The 10115-nt window shown below is 39.8% G+C and overlaps 1 long non-coding RNA gene across 2 annotated transcripts; it reads right to left on the bottom strand.

Moving 5' to 3' along the window:
• Positions 1 to 2029: 2029 nt before the first annotated feature.
• On the bottom strand, positions 2030 to 10070 carry LOC311137434. Of its 2 annotated transcripts, XR_014613950.1 has the most exons (4): positions 9983 to 10070; positions 4245 to 6169; positions 3969 to 4144; positions 2030 to 2495 (listed from the first exon to the last, which is right to left on the bottom strand). It is a non-coding gene; the product is annotated as an uncharacterized lncRNA (long non-coding RNA). The 2 variants fall into 2 exon arrangements; XR_014613949.1 differs by having other exon boundaries at positions 3969 to 6169.
• Between the last annotated feature and the right edge of the window lie 45 nt (positions 10071 to 10115).

Raw genomic sequence — 10115 nt, 5'->3', positions numbered from 1 at the left:
AAGGGGGCGCTTCGACAAAAGCACACAAAGACTGATCCAACATTATGCCCGTAGTGCCGCCTGCTGGAAAGGCGAGGTTTAGGCTTTTGAGTTGAGTTCGTTGAGTTTCCTTCTCTGACCGTCCAGTGCACAACCGCACACCAAAACCATGACCAAAATAGGCTTTGTTGCTGCCTTTCTCACTATGTGGGTGGGAAGATATTGTTGGATACCAGTTTTGATTATATAGCTAGTTCAAGATAGAGCAGTGGCAAATTAATTACATTCAGATTAACACAAACATCCAGGCAAACTAAAACGAGTAGTCATGATGAAAATGATTGCGAGCCAGAGTATCACTGACATAAAACTAGTTTATTGCTTTGAGTGGTGGTGAACATATATAGAAGTCCACTTTTGCACTATGTCTCTTGCTGATTATGCACACCCACTAGACTCTACCCACACACTCACACATACTTACAATGACACCCCAACACACATACACACACACTACATATACCCACACACACATAACACACACATACACACACATACTTTCACACTCACCACATACCCTGCTGCTACTGTCTATTATCTATCCTGTTGCCTAGTCACTTTATCCATACCTATATGTACAGTGCCTTCAGAAAGTATTCACACCACTTGACTTTTTCCACATTTTGTTGTGTTACAGCCTGAATTTAAAATGGATTAAATTGAGATTTTGTGTCACTGGCCTACACACAATACCCCATCATGTGAAAGTGGAATATTTTTTGGGACAGTTTTACAAATTAATAAAAAATGAAAAGCTGAAATGGCTTGAGTCAGTAAGTATTCAACCCCATTGCTATGGCAAGCCTAAATAAGTTCAGGAGTAAAAATGTGCTTAACAAGTCACATAATAAGTTGCATGGACACTGTGTGCAATAATAGTGTTCAACATTATTTTTGAATGACTACCTCATCTCTGTACCCCACATATACAATTATCTGTAAGGTCCCTCAGTCAAGCAGTGAATTTCAAACACTGATTCAACCACAAGGTTTTCCAATGCCTCTCAAAGAAGGGCACCTATTGGTAGATGTGTAAAAAAAATAAAAAGCAGATATTCAATATCCCTTTGAGCATGGTGAAGTTATTAATTACACTTTGGATGGTGTATCAATACATCCAGTCACTACAAAGATAACTCAGTTGATGGAGAGGAAGTAAACCGCTCAGCGATTTCACCATGAGGTCAATGATGACTTTAAAACAGTTACAGAGTTTAATGGCTGTGAAAAGAGAAAACTGAGGATGGATCAACAACATTGTAGTTGCTCAACAATACTAACCTAATTGACAGAGTGAAAAGAGGGAAGCCTGTACAGAATACAAATATTCCAAAACATGCATTCTGTTTGCAACAAGACACTAAAGTAATACTGCAAAAAAAAAAATGCTAAGCAATTAACTTTTTGTCCTGAATACAAACTCTTATGTTTGGGGCAAATCCAGAAAAAAACACATTACTGAGTAACACTCTCCATATTTTCAAGCATAGTGCTGGCTTCATCATGTTATGGGTATGCTTGTAATTGTTAAGAACTGGGGAGTTTTTCAGGATAAAAAAGAAACAAAATGGAGCTAAGCACAGGCAAAATCCTAGAGAAAAACCTGGTTCAGTCTGCTTTCCACCAGACACTGGGAGATGAATTCACCTTTCAGCAGGACAATAACCTAAAACACAAGGCCAAATCTACACTGCACTCTCACTCCATTTATAAAAACATGTTTTCACCTTGTCATTATGGGGTATTGTGTGTAGTAGATTGATAAGAATTTGTATTTATTTAATCCATTTTGAATTCAAGCTGTAACACAACAACATGTGGACTAAGTCAAGGGCTACGAATACTTTCTGAAGGCACTGTACATAGCTACCTCAATTACCTCTTACCCCTGCACATTGACTTGGTACTAGTACTCCCTGTATATATTTACATTTTAGTCATTTAGCAGACGCTCTTATCCAGAGCGACTTACAGTTAGTGAGTGCATACATTTTCATACTGGCCCCCCATAGGAAACAAACCCACAACCCTGGCGTTGCAAGCGCCATGCTCTACCAACTGAGCTACAGGGGACCCAGGAGCTGTATATAGCCATTATATTTTATTTTTTTATTAATCACTGTGTATTTATTCCTCGCGTCACTATTTCTAGTTATTTTTCTTTTACTTTTTCTATTACTCGTAAGTAAGCATTTCACTGTTAGTCTACACATGTTGTATACAAAGCATGTGATAAATACAATTGTATTTGATTTCATGTGAAATTATTATCTACCATAAATTAAGGCTTTTCAGTGCTTAACTTGCTCAAACACAGTTTGAGAATATGGATCCTGAATATGGATCCTGAACATGGCATCAGAGCAGTAGGCAAGGTATTCATCTTCATCCTCCTTGGTCATAGTGAGCTGTTTTTTCTGGTACCACTGCTGTTTCTGCTGAAGCTCCTGGGTCTCCTACAGACACAGTATGTATTACATTATACTTTATAACAGCATTACAGACCAACATTAGAAAAATACAGACAACTAAAACCATCTTTTACAAATGTACAGTGGGTATAGAAAGTCACCACCCCCTTTCAAAATGTTCACCTTTTGTTGCCTGACAGCCTGAAATGAAAACACATATAATCAGACTTTATTACTTTATTTACACATAGTAACCCACAATATCCAAGTGAATTAAAAAATAAAAATAAATTAAAACTGTAAAATACCCTCTTTGGATAAGTGAACCCCCCCCCCCCCCCTCCTTAGAATTGCAATTGAGGTATAACCAACCACCTTCCAGATAAAAAATCAAGCTAATTGGCTTCCATCTGTGATCAATTGTAGTGACTTTGATTAGTTCAGAATAAAAGCAGTTGTTCATAGAGGACTCCACTGCTTAGTAGTGCAATTCAAAGCAAATAATCCACTATGGGCAGAACGGTACTTTCAAAAGATCTACGAGATAAAGTTGTGGAAAGGCACAAGTCGGGATGGATATGAAAAGATTTCAAAGGCTTTGTCTATCCCTCGGAGCACAGTTGAGACCATTATTAAGAAGTGGAAGGCACCACCCAGACCCTGCATAAATCAGGCCGTCCCTCCAAACTCGATGACCAGGCAAGGAGGAGAATGATCAGAGAGGCTACCAAGAAGCCAATGGCTTCAACAGGGGCTGGAGCACTTGTCAGGATAGAAGGGAAAATGGACAGTGCAAAATACCACCGATTCTTGAGGAGAACCTGCAGCCCTCTGCCAGGAAGTTGAAAATGGGAAGATGGTTCACGTTTCAACATGACAATGACCCAAAGCACACCGCCAAAGCAACCGTACAGTGGCTGAAGGACAAGAAGGTGAATGTCCTTGAGTGGCCTTGTCAGAGCCTCAACCTAAATCCATCGAATCTGTGAAATGACTTGAGTGCATTCCATGAGCGGTCACCATGCAATTTGACTGAGCTTGAACAATTCTGCAAGGAACAATGGGCAAATAATCCACAGTCTAGGTGTGCAAAGTTAGTAGTGACGTATTCAAAGAGACTCATGGCTGTAATTCAAGCAAAAGGTGGTTCCACCAAATATTAACTCAAGGGGGTGTTCACTTTTCCAAATAGGGTATTTTACTGTTTTAATTGTAATTAATTTTCAGAGTTTATTAGATTATTTTTTTCACTTGGATATTGTGGGTTACTGTGTGTAAATAAAGCCGGATAAAAGTCTGATTTTATGTGTTTTCATTTCAGGCTGTAAGGCAACAAAAGGTGAACGTTTTGAAAGGGGGTGGTGACTTTCTATACCCACTGTATGAACTTAAGTAATACTACATCTTTGTTTGTTTTTGTCAACCACCCATTTTTATGATAGTTATTGTCTGTAAAGAACCCTTTAGTTCTTTAGATTTTACCCTATATTTATCCTATTATCCTATGTTTTGAAGTACCCTCTCAAAACGAGCCTGTATGAGGTTGGCTTTATCGACGAGCTGCTTCTTCATGTCAGCTGTATAGCAGCCGGTCTGGTCAGGTTCTCTGGGTCACCCAGCTGGGCCAGAAACGGTGCTAAGACGTCCAGCTTCTTCACCTCCTGTCGAAGATGCTCCTCTTTGGCCATCCTCTACTGGACATGACATGAGGTACAGGGGAAATACTGTAGGGTAAGAAGGAGGCACTGAGGGTCTGTCAGCCTTCTGTGATGAGAGAGTGATTGTAATTCTTACTAGTGCCTCTCAGTGACAGCATGCTCTCTCATTCCTCACTGTGTTGTAGATGGAGATGTGAAGCTCAGTACTGCCCTTTTCTTGTTCTCTCACACCCAGTATTGCCCTCACCTGAGCAAAAATACTAACTGTTTATTACTTTGTTATTTCTCTAATTTGAACACATTAATTCATGCCAAAGTACATACACAACACTCCTCTTTCTCAGACTCATTGACTGTGCCACATTCTCCTCCTCCATCATATGGACTAGCATTTCATACAGAAAGAGATTCTTACTGGGCCTCTCAAATGGATCTACCTGAAAGCACATACATAAAGACCATTGGACAAACACCATAGTCATCCTCCCGGGTGGTATGTCACTTGGATCCTGTCATCAGACACTAGGAAGATCCATTCTGCTACATCCTCCCCAGCTGTCTTGGACCCGTCTCGATTGAACCGCTCCACCACCTTCTGCTCATACACCGTAAAAATAGAAAGACTCAAAACTCTATGATTGTGTAGTGAAACCATCAAAAGTAGTAGATCTAAGCTGAGATCTGGTGTTTAGAGGGTGTTTGAATGAAACCCTCAATGTAAGTGTTATGACACACAGAAAGTGTTTTAAAAACAGAATAGAAGTACTCTGAAACACCCAAAGAGGTTCTTCAATCTGAATGTTAGTGTTTTTAAGAGCGTGTTATGAAAACACTTTTTGGTGTTTCAGTGCATGTAAAAATCAGCATCAAAATATAAAAAGAATGCTTTGGTATACTAAATCAAATAGAATCAAATGGTGAAATACAAATAGTTTATAGAGTAAATATTGATTGATAATGTATTATTGTACACAAAAATTCAAAAGAGATTTAGTTATATTATATCCCAACAGATAGTGGGATCACAGCCATTATTAACTGCATCTCTAGAGCAACTGGGATTAAGTGCATTGCTCAAGGACACATTTTTTTACTTGTCGGCACCAGAACTCAAACCACCCACTTTCTGTTAACTGGACCAACGCTCTAACCTCAAGGCTATTTGCCACTGCAACTGTGTAGAGAAGGGTGCAATTGCAGCCCGCAATTTGGGCCGTTCCTACATGTGGGCATTCCTACATCTGCACGAACCCCTCTTTATTTGCTTCAACATAGAGACATGACTGAAGAGGAAGCGAGACATGCCACTCTCTCATTTTATTTCTGATTCAGTGGAAGTCAATGAGCTAAGCCAAAGAGATGGATAGAGGCCTCTAGTGGCCAAAAGGCAGTTTTAGCATGGACAGTGCCATTGAGGGCTTCCATGATTTTAATGTAGTAAACTGGGTGGGACTTCCTATGGGTTAAGGAAGGATCACATGATTCTATCTGGGTCGTCAGGAGGGATCAGGCAATGATCGGAGCATTGTGTAGGTAATCATTACATTGTACGTAAACATCCTGTATGTTTATTATTCCGAAAATGTCTGAAACCCTAGCTCTTCAAAGAGTATTAAATAAGATATCTCAGTCTTATCCCCCCCCCCCCCCAAAAAAAAAAACAACAACAACATTGCATTTGTATTTTCCTGCTAGCACTGACTTTGCTGATAAATTCTTTATTGAGAAAAATGTACTTACTATGAATGTGATATGTGGTTGTCTCCCCTAGCTATCTTAAGATAAATGCACTGTAAGTCGCTCCAGAGCGTCTGCTTAATGACTAAAATGTAATGTGAAAATATGATTATTTATAGAAAGCTATATGAAGCAATATCCACCTGCCCTACTTAACCATGACCAAAAGTGTAACAAAAGTGAATGCCCTCTAGTAACCTCACAGGGAACACATTGTCAAGGTTATTGCAGAGGGTCCTCTTCATTGCACTCATCCGGTCCATCCTCTTCAGCTTCATCAATGGCAACATCTTTGTCAGTCTCCACTTCAGGCAAGACCTCCATCTAGAAAAAGCAATTTATTCAGACATATCAATAACTAACATTCAAATTGTCTCATATACACTGAGTGTACAAAACATTAAGAACACCTGTTATTTTCATGACATAGACTGACCATGTGAATCCAGGTGAAAGCTATGATCCCTTCTTGATGTCACTTGTTAAATCCACTTCAATTCCACTTGAGAAAATTGAGACATGGATTGTGTATGTGTGCCATTCAGGGGGTGAATGGGCAAGACAAAATATTTAAGTGCCTTTGAATGGGGTATGGTAGTAGGTGCCAGGCACACTGGTTTGTGTCAAGAACCGCAACAGTGCTGGGTTTTTCACGCTCAATAGTTTCCCGTGTGTATCAAGAATGGTCCACCACCCAAAGGACATCCAGCCAACTTGACACAACTGTGGGAAGCATTGGAGTCAAAATGGGCCAGCATCCCTATGGAACACTTTCGACACCTTGTAGAGTCCATGCCCCGACTAATTGAGTCTGTTCTGAGGGCAAAAGGGGGGGTGCAACTCAATATTAGGAATATTGTTTTGGGACAGTTTTACAAATTAATAAAAAATGAAAAGCTGAAATGTCTTGAGTAAATAAGTATTCAACCCCTTTGTTATGGCAAGCCTAAATAAGTTCAGGAGTAAAGATTTTCTTAACAAGTCAAACAATAAGTTGCATGGACTCACTCTGTGTCCAATAATAGTGTTTAACATGATTTTTGAATGACTACCTCATCTCTGTACCCCACACAATTGTCTGTAAGGTCCCTCAGTCGAGCAGTGAATTTCAAACACAGCTTCAACCACAAAGACCAGGGACATTTTCCAATGCCTCGCAAAAAAAATTAATAAAACAGACATTGAATATCCCTTTGAGCATGGTGAAGTTATTCATTACACTTTGGATGGTGTATCAATACACCCAGTCACTACGAAGATATAAGCGTCCATCCTAACTCAGTTGCTGGAGAGGAAGGCACTGTATAGTTATTATAGTAGTGGACTATTTGTGTTGACGATTTATTGTTTTATTTTCAATGCAATTTATTTCCATAATCCACTTTTTTTTATTGCATCACACAAACATTGTACAGAACAATGTACAAATATCACAAATAACAAACGACCAAGAAAAAGTCAATAAGAAAAACCAGAGAGACACAACAAAAGTATATTACACTATAGACAAGTTACATTTTGACAAATACTGTAGACACTTCTTACGGTTAGGGTTAGATTTAAAATGAGGGTTAAGGTAAGGGTTAGGGTTAAGTTTAGGGTTGGGATAAGGGTTAAGGTTAGAGTTAGAGCTACGGTTAAGGTTAGACTGTAGAGCATCTACAGATGGACTGTCAAAATAAGTGTTACCAAGAATAATCTGAGTAAGTCAATGAATAAGCTGATCTATCCACTAAAAAACATATATATAACCCCCCCCCCCCCCCCCCAAAAAAAAAAAACAACAACAACAACAACATATCTAATCACTTATTTTCTCCTGTTTAGCCAATAGTGGTTTAGCTAAATTGTTATAGAAACGATGTAGGCCTTATTACCTTTTTAACCATTGTAGCACAGTTTCTATGTTCATAAGGCCAATAAGAAAATGTAAAATGACTTGAATAGCCTATGGGAAAAGTGTACAAATGTGTAATCGCATCAGTAGGTTGTGACTGAAATGCATCAGAAAATGATTGGAAAGTTCAGGAAAACATCAGGGAAGCTCATCAGGTAGGCTATAGGCCTAATGTGTGTGTGGAGAAGATCTGCATTGCTTTAAATTGCTAGACTAATGATTATGAGCACTCACCTCCACTTAGCTAACATTTCCCAGCCTAATTGTAACCAAATATCCAAAGGGAGAGTCAGTGAAAACAAAAATCTGACATTGATTGATTGGTCAAGACGAGTTCCCATGCTTTTCTCAAAGCAGGGCAATGGCGCTGTGCCAATCAAAACGGTGCTGAAATTATAGTTGACCACAAACGGCGATTACTTTACATTTATTAGAACGGTTGGATTACTTTGGGAGTTTCACGTAACCACGGCTATGAACTAAGCGGCGCATTCAGTTGACTACAATTTTTTTGCACCAGCGCAAAAGATTAGTCTGACCCAAAATCATTTCATCAATGGAGTTGATCAAGCATGGTGCACAAAGGCCACTATCTCACAGTCAAGTCCCAGCCACCATACACAATCACGCTCATCTTTGTTTAAGTTTGACCATCCTAAAGTGCCTCTTGTTTGCCATATATGGCATGTCCTTATAGGGATGTTGGGATTACGACGCAGTTTCCCAGACCAATGCATGAGTAACCCCAGCATGAGAGCTCGTTCTTCATATGACAGTCCAATTCAGGTGTCACATGGGCTGGTCAGCCATGGGTGGTAGCAGATTAGGTACATATGAGGGCAATGCACACCAGCACTTTCCAGATGGCATTCTGGCTGCTGAGTGGCCTCCTGACATGTGGCAGTTCAGTTCCATGGTGTCTCTGTCTGTAGTAACTAACAGAGGGGAGGACTGATGGCGGATTTGAGTTCTGAGAGATTCAGGATGACATTGGAGAGGTGCAATTCCTATGACATGTGAAGGCCCCCTAAGTTGATGGCATTTCTTGTCAATGAGTGTATGGTTGTGTTGGTTCATTGTGGTGAACACCTGCCTTATGCACTTGTCATGTGTGTGGTTGCATCCTCCCCATACACCATGATGTCACCAAGTCAACATATACAGCAACTCCAGGGCAGACTTTCTGGAGAAGCAATGTGCCAGCTCAACCCGAACAGCATAAGAGGACACCAGAACATGTCAATGTACATCACGAATACAGTGAGCCAGCGGAAGGTCATCTTGGATTCAGGTAGCCATATTGGACTATAATATGTCCAATAAAACTCACTTCTAAATGATAAGGAGGTGACTTTATAGCCCAATTCTGTAGGCTCAAGTTATACGACAGTGTGGCAAGTTGTAAAGCAAGGGAGCGGGTGACCGAGTCCAGGGTTGTATTCTCTTTCCTTTCATTAGAGCCTCATAGTTGCCTCATTGATCCTCAAAGAGGCTTGTGACTTGAAATACTTGGTGTTGCCATGCCAAGCAGTCTGCTGCTTTTTATATATACAGGCAAAGGTGTTTGAGTGTAATTATGGTGGGGATATAGGATTCCCAACATACAGTACATGATATTTAGCAATATCAGAACTTGCAATATTTGGTTACATGAGCTTATGTGACCCATCCCCCCTCCAGCCAGGCATTATACTGCAATGTTTTGTTTAGGGTGTCACAATATCTATACATTTAACCATATTAGTTACTATGCTGTTACTAAGCAGTAATGTATTACGGCAGTGTTATGTTATGACACCTATTAGGAAGTGCACATGCGCACTATTCGGCCGGGAGCTGTAGGGCACGTGATGTTCTTACTAAACTGTACTCCCGTCTCCTACCTGGTAATTTTCTCCACAACACGAATATTACAGCCACTAGCGTATAAAGCAACAAAGTAACCAAAGCAGTTTTCGTCTCCACGAAAAATGACAGCGTAGCTGCATTTTCCAGAAGCTTTAACATTTTTACATCACACGGGAATGAATTTCACAACACATTAATACTATTAGGTTATTATAAAGGCTAATTGTAAAGTAACTGGCCTCTGCATTTGGCTCCTCTGACTGTCAATATATTTTATATAACATAAGCAAAAACATGTATTGCAAGATAATCACAATGCTGGTGATATTCAACAAACTAGATGTATTTTTCTCCTAGATTTTTCGTTGAATGCCGGAGTGTTAATAATTTACCTTGGTACCATTGTGCAAACAGCGTGGACGGAATGGAACTTAAACAACAATCAATAGGTCAATGGGTAGGTTGTACACGTCGTGTTTGTCCTCCTTCTGTATATACATTTTCATATAAATTCAGGTAAACTAC

This window comes from Coregonus lavaretus (genome assembly GCF_964263955.1).
Source record: "Coregonus lavaretus genome assembly, chromosome: 11".
Lineage (NCBI taxonomy): Eukaryota > Metazoa > Chordata > Actinopteri > Salmoniformes > Salmonidae > Coregonus > Coregonus lavaretus.
This window is presented reverse-complemented; position numbering and strand designations above follow the sequence as displayed.